General features: G+C 52.8%; 1 protein-coding gene across 4 annotated transcripts in view; it reads left to right on the forward strand.

Moving 5' to 3' along the window:
* Window positions 1-12,386, forward strand: part of RALB (RAS like proto-oncogene B) — a 75,144-nt gene that overhangs the window by 10,430 nt on the left and 52,328 nt on the right. The window contains exon 3 of one of the 4 annotated variants that reach the window (XM_061439958.1): window positions 2,544-4,085. The exons of the other annotated variants lie outside the window; for them this stretch is intronic. The gene's annotated coding sequence lies outside the window, so the exon portion shown is untranslated. The remainder of the gene's footprint in view (window positions 1-2,543; window positions 4,086-12,386) is intronic. 4 annotated transcript variants of the gene reach the window in all.

Genomic DNA, 12,386 nt, shown 5'->3' on the forward strand with positions numbered 1-12,386 from the left:
GGCTTGGGAAGCCCTGGGACAGTCCTGACGTGTGGGGAAGCCGTCCCTAGCTGTTAGCCACCCTCCTGTGTGGAAAGCAGTCTTGCTTCCTGTTATCTTCACGCAGTGAGTCCTTGCAACAGAGCCCGGGCAGGCCGCTGCCGGCTGCAGTGTTTCCTCGCCAACCTGGTCCTTGTCTCTCTTTTTTGCAGCTTTGGAGAAGGGAGTAGGGTTTCACTGCCGCTTTGCTAGGACAGTTACTATTTGTGTCTGTGTACTTAGCTGTGTTCAACTCACTGCTGCCCCAAGGGCTGTAGCCCGCCAGGCTCCTCTGTCCGTGGAATTTTCCAGGCAGGAATACTGGGGTGGGTTGCCATTTCCCCCTCCAGGGAATCTTATTTTTTGGGTCTGTGATAAGAACCTGATGACCATGAATGACAGGGGGGCTTGCTGTAGCAGTCGGTCCACGAGGGAGGTGGCAGGGCTCACACAGGAAACTGCTGCTCCTCAGAGCCGGGGCCTGTCTCTAGGCGGCAAAGGAGAGGGTGGAGACCCATGGTACCAATGTCCACACACCTTGGGCTGGATTCAAGCTTTTTTTTTTTTTTTTTTTATTGAAGTATAGTCGATTTACAATGTCATGTTAATTTCTACGGTACGGCAAAGTGACTCAGTTATGCACGTATGTACTTTATTTTCCATATTCTTTTCCATTATGGCTCATCACAGGATACTGAATATAGTTCCCTGTAGGAGCTATGCGGCCCACGGCTCTATGGTGGAGCCTTGTTGTTTGTCCATTCTGTAGATAATAGTTTGCATCTGCTCACCCCGAAGTCCCAGTCCATCCCTCCCCACCCCCTCTCCCTGGGCACCCAGAAGTCTGTTCTCTATGACTGTGATTCTGTGTATGTCTTATAGATAAGTTCATTTGTGTTATATTTTACATTTCACATACAAGCGATATCATATGATATCTGTCTTTCTCTGACTTACTTTACTCGATAGGACAATCTCTGTGTCCATACGTGCTGCTGCAAGTGGCATTATTTTATCCTTTTCTATGGCTGAGTAGGATTCTCAAACTTTTAGTTTGCACTAATCTCTCATTTGGACACAGCTGGACTCCTCTCTTAAGATAAATCATAGCAGACACTTACATGGCCTGTGCCAGTCCAGGCACATCGCACAGGTGGGCACAGGTATCTGACAGTTTCAGCTTTGGGGTCACGGCCTCCCCATCTAAGCCCTTATAGGACACTCAGGAGTGCTGACTCAGCAGTTGGGTTGTGGAATCCAAAGCCCAACTGATGTGGGGCTTGAGGGGAAGTCGTCTTCCCAGCGGTATGGCCAGACCTTTGTGCTCTTGTGAGATGGAAGGTGCAGGGTGTATGCTGTGCCTATTGCTTGGGATCGGCTGCTGCCAAGCGGGCCGGGCCCCCCACCCCCGAGATGCCTTACCCCCCACCCAGAGCAGCAGGGCTGAATCCAGGCGAGGAGCTCTCCAGGCAACTGTGCCTCCTGTGTACTTTCCCCCAGACCACATTTCCTGTGCCCCAAGCAACAGGCGCATCAGCCCGGGCAGTTCCAGGGCTGCTGTATCACGTGGTCAAGGTGAGGGCTGAGGTATCAGCTAAGGTTAGAGCCAGGTTCCCTGGGGAGCCTTCCCGGCAGAGGCAGCGGTGTGCTGGCTGCCCGGCCTCCGTGCAGACTCAGTGTCTGGGGCTGCCCTCTGATGGCTCTGGGACAAGTGCAGGGAGCATGACTTGGGACGCCCCCCAAATTGTCTATGGGGGGCCTAGACAGGCCTCCTCTGTCTATGGTCATTTCCTTTGGGTGGGTTTGGCAACCATTTCAAGACAGGTGTCCTTCCTTGGTCACTGGGCTGACGGTCACTCTCCACATGCAGAGAGGTAGGGGTGCAGGGACTTCTGCTGCAACCAGTCAGGGGGCTGAGCTTGTTGAAGCCAGAGCTGGGTACAGATGGTGGGTGGGCCTCAGCGAAAGAGTCCACCAGGCCCACCCTGGCTCATGCCTGTGTACAGATAGGTACACTCCCCCACCCCCACCCCCAACATACACCCCTCATAGGAGCTCTGACTGCAGTCACAGAGACCAGGGCCGAAGATGAGAGAAGCTGAGTCAGAGGTTACTGAGCGTGGGAGGACTCCTGGGGGAGGCAGAGATGGGCTGTGGAAGGGTGGTGATAGTGGCTTTGCCTTCCAGAGCCATCTCTGGAGGCTGGGATGTTCGGGTTTCTCCTGCTGGCCCCGCAGCCCCCTGGGCAGGGCTTTCCATGTGGGGTTGTCAGCAAGAGCTCCCCAACTCTGAAACACCACCTCCCACTGCCCCCACATTGCCCTGTGTCCACAGCGTGCCGTCATTGCCCTGCTGGACTTGATAAAGCCATTCCAATTTCTCTGAGACAGCCCTGTTCAGCCTTGCCCGCCCCTTCCTGGGCTTCCCCACCCCCAGCCTTTGTTTCTCTTAGCACCCCGGCCTCCAGTGCCTTCCTCCTCCTCTCCCACCCTTGTGTTTGGCAGGATCCTCTTTGCTTTTTCTAGCCTGGTTCTGCAAAGCTCCACCTGCCATGGGACACACCTGGCCGCCTGCTTCATTCTGCTGCATTTCCACTTCGCCCTGAAGTTCTCTGAAACCTGCTCCTCATTCAAGACCTTGGTTTCCTGCTCTGTAAGATGGGACAGTACCATGTCGGGAATCAAGTATGAAGATTGTTTGCCGTGACCTTCGTGGAAGCACCAGCACACAATAGGTGCTAAATAAAGCCATCAGTCTTTCCTGCTCTACACCAGGCGTGAGGCCACTCAGGTGGAAGACACTGGAGGAGGGGGCACCTCACCTCTCCCAGGACTGAGGAGTAGATAATGGGGAGCTCCAGGGGAGGGAAGGGAGGCGGAGGGGGGTGAATGACAGGGGTGCCCCTCCGGGTGCTGGGTGCTATCAGGGAGCAGGAGGAGGCTGGGATCTGGGACTTGCCTGGGAGACAAGGAGGTCTTGGAAGTTGTTGAGGGGACAAGGCCAGGCCTTGATTGTGGAGGGGCAGGAGGGAGTGGAAGGAGGGGAAAGGGGAAGAGACTGGAGGCTTTGGGAGAGACTCTGGTCCAGGCCTTCCTGCCCCTGTCACCCATCCTGGGATGAAAAGGGGAGCATTTGGAGCCCTTTCCAGAGATGTTTTGTACTCAGACTAGGGAAGGAAGATGGAAGGACCCCAGCTTCCCTTCCCCTGTGCCTGCCCACTTGCTTGGGTTGAATTCCAGTCCTACCCCAACACCCTCTGTGTCTGTCTACTGGGTGCCGGCTGCTTTCTGGACTTCACTTTTCTGCCTGCTTTCCCTGCTGTCTCAGCTCCAGTGGGCAGAGCTTTGAGCACCAGTCACATGGGGAAAGGGGAAGGGGCAGAGCAGGTGGCGCCTTCTCTGGGTCCCTATCCCTAGGCTCCCCCCGGCCCCAGGGGCCTGAATTCCCGGCACAGTGCCCAGCCACTGGCATGTGGTTGGCATAGCATCATGAAATGACTGCTTATTGGATGCTGGAGTCTCCGGTTGTTCAGTGAGTGCCCGATCATGTCTACCCCTGCCCCTCATATGTTTGGGGTCCAGGATTTGGTGGGGGCAGGAGCAACAAGCCTGGTGGGGGTGACTGTCTCCACTCCCATCACGTTATCTTTGGGCATCTCAGCACATTCCGGGAGGCCACGTGCTAATGGGTGTGTGGCCCAGGTGACGTGTGTCTAAAGGTGGAGGGGCTGAGGGGGTGACCACAGGGGCAGCCGTGTCTGTTCCATGTCTGAAATGTGCTGGCCTCCTCCAGGAAATGGTTTACTTTTCTTCTCACCGAGTTTGGCAGCCTTTGGGGAATTTTGGGAGGGAGGGGGGACCCTGGAAGGAAACCACCGTGGGACCCTTTGTTTCCTTAGAAGCCCGAACACAAAGAAAGGATGAAGTGGAGGTGGGGCTGCAGAGGGCTTGTTTTTTCCCCTTTGGAACCGGCCAGCCCAAGTCAGAGGAGGAGGGTGTTATCCTTCCAGTCTAGCGCTTTGCTCCTTCTGATGGTCTGAACGTGGAGGAGGATTTCGGCAGCTGGTGGTAAGAGTGGGCAGAGGGCAGTTTCTGTGTGAAACAGAGGCAGGCGGGTGGGTGCAGCGAGTGCCAGGCTGCGTGGTGCCCCTGGGATTTAGGTGTTGGCCTTCTCACAGGGAGAAGCCCAGAGAGATGAAGGGGCTTTCGTGGCGTCACACAGCAGGTATTGGTAGGGCTGGGATTTGAACCCAGGTCTCCGTGGCTCCAAAGTCCTGCTGAAGCATCCCCCTTAATGTAAAGAACAGCAGGATACACACAGGCCCCCTTCCCAATCTTGTTCTGGATCATTCCAGGCCCTTCCCTCCAGTAGTGTTTACCTTGACCACATGCCAGCCATGGTCGTGCCTTCTGCCCTGTGTGCTGCTGGGTTAGTGAGGGGGTGGCTTCCAGGCATTGAGTGTGAGTGCTGGGGACTTGGGGAAATGGTGTCCTTATGGTGGGACTTCCAGCTGCTACTCCGACTGCTTTTGGGTGGGACAGTGAGGGCTTAGCTCCAAGGGGAGCGAGAAGATCCCTCTGGGGAACTAGGAGCAAAGTCAGTGGTCCTCGCAGGGAGAGAGAAAGTCTGTTTGCCTCCCAGGGACCCAGAGTACCAGGGGAGGAAGCTCAGGACAGATTGACAGGACTAACAACCACAACTTCCTGCTGGGAGCAGGTCCAGAAATAGGGGGAACTGGCTCCCCTCAAGCCCCTAGGATAACGACTATGAAAAAGCAGAAAGTAAGGGTGGGCGAGGCTGTGGAGAGAGTGGAACCCTTCCACACTTATGCAGGAATGTAAATGGTGCACCCACTGTGGAAAAGAGCATGAGGTCCCTCAAGAAGTTAAAAAGTACCGTATGATTGCAATTCCACTTCTGGGTGTGAAACCTAAAGATTTGGAAGCAGGGTCTCAAAGAGATATTTGAAAGCTGTGTCCACAGCAGCAGCATCCATAATAACCAAAAGGCGGAAGCGCCCCCAAGTGTCCACTGTTGGATGAATGAAATAACTATATACATATATATGTATATGGTTATTATATGTATGTAATAGAATACTACTCAGTCTTAGAAAGGAAATTCTGACACATGCTACTACATGGATGAACCTTGAGGATGTTAAAGGAAGTGAAAGGAGCCAGTTACAAAAGACTGACACTGTGTGATTCCATTTACACAAGACCCCTTATAGGAGTCAGATCCATAGAGGCATAGCTCCCCCTGGAGCTAAGCCCTAAGAGGGGTGGGAGCCAGGGGCTGGTGGGGAGGAGGGTCCTGGGAGTTACTGTTTAATGGGAAGAGTTCTGGAGATGGATGGTGGTGATGACTGTACAAGAATGTAAATGTGCTTAGTGCCACTGAACTGTGCATTTAAAAATGGTTGATGGTTGAGATGGTGAATTTTATAGTGTGTATTTTGTTTTTTTTATGTTTTTTTTTTTTTTTGGCTGTGTGGCATGTGAGATCTTAGTTCCCCAACCAGAGAGCAAACCCATACCTGCTTCATGGGAAGGCAGAGACTTAACCACTGGGCCACTAGGAAAGTCCCCTATAGTGTGTATTTTACCACAGTTAAAAAATAATAAATTAATTCAAAACAAAATATAGGAAATGGATGTGAACCAAGGCCTCCTACAGGCCAGATTGGCAGCAAGCTCTCTGCATTGTGTTATTTAACTCTCCCCTCTACCCCATATCTTGTGTTACTTGTGTTAGCTGACTCTCCTGCAGACAGGAAAACTGAGGCTCAGAGCCCTGACATGCTTTGCTTGAGGTCCCTCTGCTGCAGGCCAGGATATAAGTCAGCCTTATGTTCTGACTGAGAGCTGGCTTCAGCGCATCACTCTGGGCTGTAGCATCAGGCACTCAGTCTTCTGGGGTCTAATGATTTCAGTTGGGGCTTCTCCAACCTAAAGGACAGCAGAAGAGTACAAGGAGCCATGCAATTGGTGGTGAAAATGTGTGCACAGATCAGAGAGGCCTGAATCCAGGAGAGTTAGTCTTAGAGGAGGGGCTGGGATTGGATAAGACCTGGAGGGTGCCTCCCTGCATCCACCTTCCTGAGGGGTAGGGCTGCCGCACACCATCTCACTGAACCCTGCTATCCTTGCTGGGGGGGATTCTTGCATGCCCTGGGAGGGAGTCACTCTGTCCAGGCCTGCCTTCTCAGCAAACCTTGCAGCCGGGGCTTTGACAACATTGGTGGGTGTGGACCATTGAGATCTGCCCACCCAGAGACCCCTGGGCTTGGGTAGCATTGTCGCATTTTGCAAGTGAAAATACAAGATGCGTAGCTGATTTTGAATTTCACCAATGAATAATTTGTAGTATAGATATGCCCCCAATATTGCATCTCTAGTTGATGTTGCAGCCTTAGTAGTCTTGGGACTTTGTCCACTGAGGGAGGGGCAAGTGAACGGATGCTCTGGGTGTTCCAGATCAGGGGCCTGCTGCCATTGGTCATCAAAGCCTGGGCCCAGCCTGTCACAGCTCTGCTGAGACATATGTGGTGGCCTTGGGTCAAGCCACCACCCCATGTGAGTTGACAAGGCCGACAGCAGGGGCCCTAATCACTAGGTATGAGTAAGATGGGCCGCAGGCCGTGCTGCTGTGTGTGCCACGCAGGATCTGCAGTGGAGGACTGCCACTGTTGAAACGTTGGGGGTCTGTGTTCCCGATCTGGCATGCTGGTCGCTGCATGTGCCTTCTCTGTCATGTGTCTTCTCTGTCTCCTGCCTGTAATCTCAACACCTCCAGACAACCCTCTGGCTGCCCTTCTCTTGTGTCCACCACCTCACACCTGCCTCATCCCAGTTCAGTGAATGGCACTCTCTCATCGTGGAGCCTCCTAATCGTATTCCTCCAATTCCTCCATTCCCTCATCCACACACCCAGCCATCTGCCCACCTGTCCATCCACCCAATCAACTGTTTGTTCATCCATCCATCTACCCATCCACCCATCCATCCATCCTCCTACCCATCTATCCACCTATCCATCCACCCAGCCACCCAGCCACCCATTCATTCACCCATCCTCCCATCCATCCACTCACCCATCCATCTGTCCACCCACTCATCTACACATCCCTCCATCCACCCAACCATCCTCCCATCCATCCATCCATCCATCTGCTCATCTACCCACACATCTATCTATCCATCCATCTACCCATCCACCCGTTCATCCACCCATCCTCCCATCCATCCACCCATCCTCCCATCCATCCACCCACCCACACACCCAGCCATCTGCCCATTTGTCCATCCACCCAATCAATTATCTGTTCATCCATCCATCTACCCATCCATCCACTCATCCATCCATCCTCCCACCCATCTAGCCACCTATCCATCCACTCAGCCACCCATTCATTCATCCATCTTCCCATCCGTCCACTCACCCATCCATCTGTCCACTCACTCATCTATCCATCCTTCCATCCACCCATCCATTCTTGCGTCCATCCATCCATCTACTCATCTACCCATCCATCTACTCAACTACCTGCCCATCTATCCCCACCCATCTACCCATCCACCCATTCATCCACCCATCCTCCCATCCATCCACCCACCCACACACCCAGCCATCTGCCCACCTGTCCATCCACTCAACTGTCTGTTCATCCATCCATCTACCCATCCACCCATTCATCCACTCATCCATCCATCTGCTTATCCATTCATCTACCCATCCACCCATCCATCCATCTATTCACCATCCAGCCATCTACTCATCTACCCATCCATCTATCCATCCACCCATCCTCCCATCCATCTACCCACCCACACATCCATCCATCTTCCTATCCATCCATTCATTAGTTAACGAGCATTTCATTGTAGCAGGCACTTTGATGTTTAACATCTCAGCTGTAGGAGGGACTAAAGGAATTAATATTTAAATGTGAGTGGCTGACAACAGCCATCAGACCTCCAGTGAACCAAAGGACCTGATCTCCCGTGTTTCAGCACCAGGTCATATGGGGAGAGATTGTCTAGCCTTGCGTTTAGATGGCAGCCACTCCTCTAACAAAGCTCCTAGAGAAGACTTCAGGCTGTGATGAGATGGGAGCAGAACATTGCGGGGCCAGGAGTCTTGGGAGGCCTCAGCAGCAGGGAGCTGAGCTGGCTCTGCCAAAGGAGTGGTGTCCACCTTGTGTGGGCACCCCCGCGGGAGGGGTGAGAGCAGAGGACGTGAGAGACACTGTTCCCTGACAGCTGGTGTCTGGCAGAGCTCTGGCCCATAGCAGGTGCTCGGCAGACTTGAGACTGTCACCAGACAGAGGAAACCAAGATCCAGAGAGGGGAGGTGACTTGGCCAAGGTCACAGAGCCTTGCTGCCATGGGACTGGGATAAAGAGTGTGTGGACTTGTGAGGCACAGCTAGTTTGAACTCTGAACCTCACTGACCTACCTGTGAATAGGAAATTTCACCTCCCCCTTGGAGTGTGCTCCATGAAAGACGCCAAAGGGTGTTGTGAACCAGTCAGCCCCGGACCTGGTGATGTGCTCGCCTGAAGAGCTGAGGGGCAGGGCAGGCCCCAGTCTCAGTTGAGAGGCTCCCCATGGCCTCAAATCCACCCCTGTGGCTTCCTGAGCTCTGGGCCTCATCTCCTGCCTGTCTAAGGTGAGGGCAGTGGCCCAAGGGGCAGAAGGCAGGAATCTGGCCTCAGGCTGCTTGGCCCTTCCTGTGTGCAGGGGGTCTGCACAGCCCCCTAGGTTACTTCCTACGGATTCTGGCCCGAGTGTCACCCACTGTGGCTGGATTTGCCTCCTGCGTGGGTTTTGGAAGGAGGTCCTGGGAGTGTGACTCTTGCCATCTTCTTCTCACCGTCCCACTGGGGGCCCAGCCTCCCTGGGAGCCTGCAGCTTTACAGCCCTGGGGCCATACTCACCTCATTGCCGCTTTAATTGTGATCCTGTCTACCCAGTTTCTTCTTGGCCATTGTAAAGAATTAAAACTCCCCAGAAAAATGGATGCTAGAAAAGGGACTTGTTCCCCAAGCCCCAGCCCAGAGATGTTGTTTTTTTGGCCATGCTGAGACCAGGGCCCACACCCAGGTTCCCTGCAGCAGACATTGTAATATTTTGATGGTCTTGCTTCTGGAGGAGAGACTCGGGGCTGGGGGTGATTCTGCTGATAATAGTCAGCTTTCTTTCAAAAGCAAGAGTCTCCCGGCTCAGGGGTCCCTTATCCCCTGCCAGTCACCCCACATCCCTCAGACCTCTGACCTGGTAGCCTTGTCCTGCTTTCTGGAACAGCTGCAGGGAAGAGATGGGGCTATCCATAAAAAAGAAAAACATGTTAAAAAAGTCTTGTTCCATGAAAAAGTCATGGCGGGGGAGGGGTGGGGGATTGGCATTTATGGGTGGGAGGGGCAGAGTGACAGTGGCTGCAAGAGCAGGTTGACTGTGGGGCCCCTCCCCAGCTGCTGGGGCAGGGGCTGAAGTGCAGTTCCGCCCCTCTCCCAGGAGCAGGCAGGTGGTAACGAAAAGGCCTGGGGTTCCCTGGATCACACTGCTGGGGCAGCGGTTGGGGGGTGGGAGTAGAGAGGAGGGGGGCCCCTCACCAGGATTGCTGTGATTGCACTAGGGCAAGAACAGAGCCAGTCAAGGCCAAGCACCAAGCCTGGCTCTTCTCTTTGGTCCTGTGGGCTCCTGAGGCCCAAGGTCCTCATCTATAAAGTGAGGAATAGCAGCCCCATAGGCCACAGCAAAGGGCATGAGAGAGCAAAGGACAGGCTCCGCAGCGCAGGCCCCTGGAAGGCATTGAGCTGCTAGGGAGGAAAGACTTTCCTTGGCCCTTCTAGGTTCTGGTTGGTCTAAGAGTTAACTAGACATGGGAGAGATTAGCAAGAGAAATGAAATTTAATTACATACATTCAGGGCCTCTCTAAGCACGTGGAGCCCCAGAACAAGTTAGGTAGTTGAGGGTTAGCCTTTCTAGAGGAGAAGGGGTAGGGTGGGGACTTCAGAGAGGAGGAAGGTATAGTTTCTAGGAAGATGAAACGAGCAAATGTTTGGTAAACAAATGTCTGCTGAGCTGTGCAGTGACATAGGGATGCAGAAGTCCTCTGTTCTGTGTTTTTCTATAGCGGTGGGTCATCCTGCAACAGGTCCTCCTCCATCTGAGTTGTTTTTTTTTTTTTTGGCCATGCTGAGCTTCATTGTTGCAGGTGGGCTTTCTTTAGTTGTGGTGCCTTGAGGCTATTCTCGAGTTGCGGTGCACAGGCTGTGTGCACTGTGGTGGTTCACAGGCTCTAGGACACGTGGGGTTCAGTAGTTGCACCATGTAGTGGGCGCTCAGTAGTTGCGGCTCAGTAGTTGCGGTTCACGGGCTCTAGAGCACAGGCTTGGTAATTGTGGTGCACGGGCTTAGTTGCCCAGTAGCATGTGGGATCTTCCTGGGCCAGGGATCGAACCACTGTCCCCTGCATTGCAAGGCAGATTCTTAACCCCTGAACCGCCAGGGAAGCCCTATCTAAGTTCTTTTAAGCAGTTAGGGGGAGGGTCAGAGTCTTTGGCCTTGACTGTTTTTAGCTCAAAATAATCTTCAAGCCAAAGAGACACATTTTGGGTTGGCAAAGTTTGCTCCCCTACACAGCTGACATCACTTATTTCCTCATCCCTCTTCCTAACTCAGGTTTTGGTGTCCTCGTGTCCTTGTCTGCATGCCTAGCTGCCCAGAGCTGGCTAGCTCCATGGGTCTCATGCAGATCAGGAGAATGTCTGGGCTGGGAGAGAGGCAGGGCATGTTCATCCTGTGAGAGGGGGCTGGCTTCCTGGGAGACCGTGGCGGATCGAGCTCAGCACAGGATGCAGGCACTTGGATCTCATTTTCTCCTCACCCTTGTGGGCCTAGCAGCACTCACTCTCCAGGGGTTTTTCTCTGGTTACCTGGAGGTCAGTACTGGATCTTGGCAGTGGTTTTCTGTGCAGTTTCAGAAGCACAGAGCACGTGTCCACAAAGTTGGAAGCGGAGAGCGTGAGCTGGCATGTGGTGGGGTTTAGTCATAATGATGAAGACATTACTTAATGACAAGACAAACTTGTCTTCATTTCTAGGGAGCTAGCTCATGGTAAGCTGTGATGGCAGAAAGATAAGTGCAACTGATTCAACTATTCAAAATAGCAAGGAATCAGTTTTTTCTAACATGTTTCCCATGTGGATTAATTTCTCCTGGAAGATGAAAACATCTCCCCTAGCTAATTCCCTGCAGAGCAATTCCTGGGACACCTGGTTAGTTCCTGCAACTGGGCTGGAGCTGTAGAGACCACATAGGAAAGTGGTAATGGGGAAAGAGAGGTTCTAGATAAAATACTTGGCAAAAGTGGTAGAGATCACACCTGAGAAGTCTTTTTCAATGACAGGAACTAAATTGAACGCGCAAGTCAAGATTTTGAATACATTTAGGAACAAGCAAGCGCCAGGGACTTTTGTTGGTAGCTGCCAGCAGAAGGCTACAAGGGCAAGAAGGCTTGGGACTACTCCCCAGGCTTTGGAAAAGGATCCCAAAAATGCATTACTGGCACCTTGAATGAGAACCCAGGAGCTTAAATCTTTTCCCAGGGAGGGGTAAGTCACTCCATCCTTGTTGTGTAAACTAAAGATCTCTGGTCCTCCCCTAAGACTAAGACTTCAGCTTTTGGTTTTAGACTATGCAAACCCCCAGGAAGGAGTGGGTACCCGCGGAGCAGTCTTTGGTCATTTATTCCTGCATGCAAATGAGCCCCTGAGACCTGTTCCTGAGAAGAGGATGAGGTAGCAGGAAGCACAGGGCATTGAGAGCTGAGGAAACAGAGAGAGGAAAGATGATGTGAATGCTGGAGATGAACCCTTGTTTGGTTTTGCTTTTACAGTAGATTCTTCCTGTAACCTTCAGTAGGTGAGAATGGCTCCTCACCATCTACAGCTCAGCAGTTCCACTCTTTTTCTAGTGGAAGTGGTCACCAAGTATCCAGGGCCCACCAGGATGCTGTCAGACTCTTTCTAATACCATCTATTTATGTAACACGGCAGCTCATGGCAGAACATAAGCTCTGCTGGCTTATGTTCTAGGAAATAGGCCAGCTGCTCGATCCATAGCCTCCCTCCTTCTGCCTGGCTTTTGAGCACCCGTCTCCCTGGGGTCAACCTCTGGGGGTCCCAACTTCCAGCCTTGCCTCTGCTTTTTCTGGGAGTTGGCAGGAGGATCTTCTTTTTAGTCTTCAGTGCTTTTGCTCCCTTCCTCCTTCGGTCTCCCCAAGTTTCCTGAGGGCAGATTTCTCTTCCCACCTCTGGGCCCGTGGACCTCACTTTGTTTGGACCCCTGTAACAGCCTT

Source organism: Bos javanicus, chromosome 2 (genome assembly GCF_032452875.1).
Source record: "Bos javanicus breed banteng chromosome 2, ARS-OSU_banteng_1.0, whole genome shotgun sequence".
Lineage (NCBI taxonomy): Eukaryota > Metazoa > Chordata > Mammalia > Artiodactyla > Bovidae > Bos > Bos javanicus.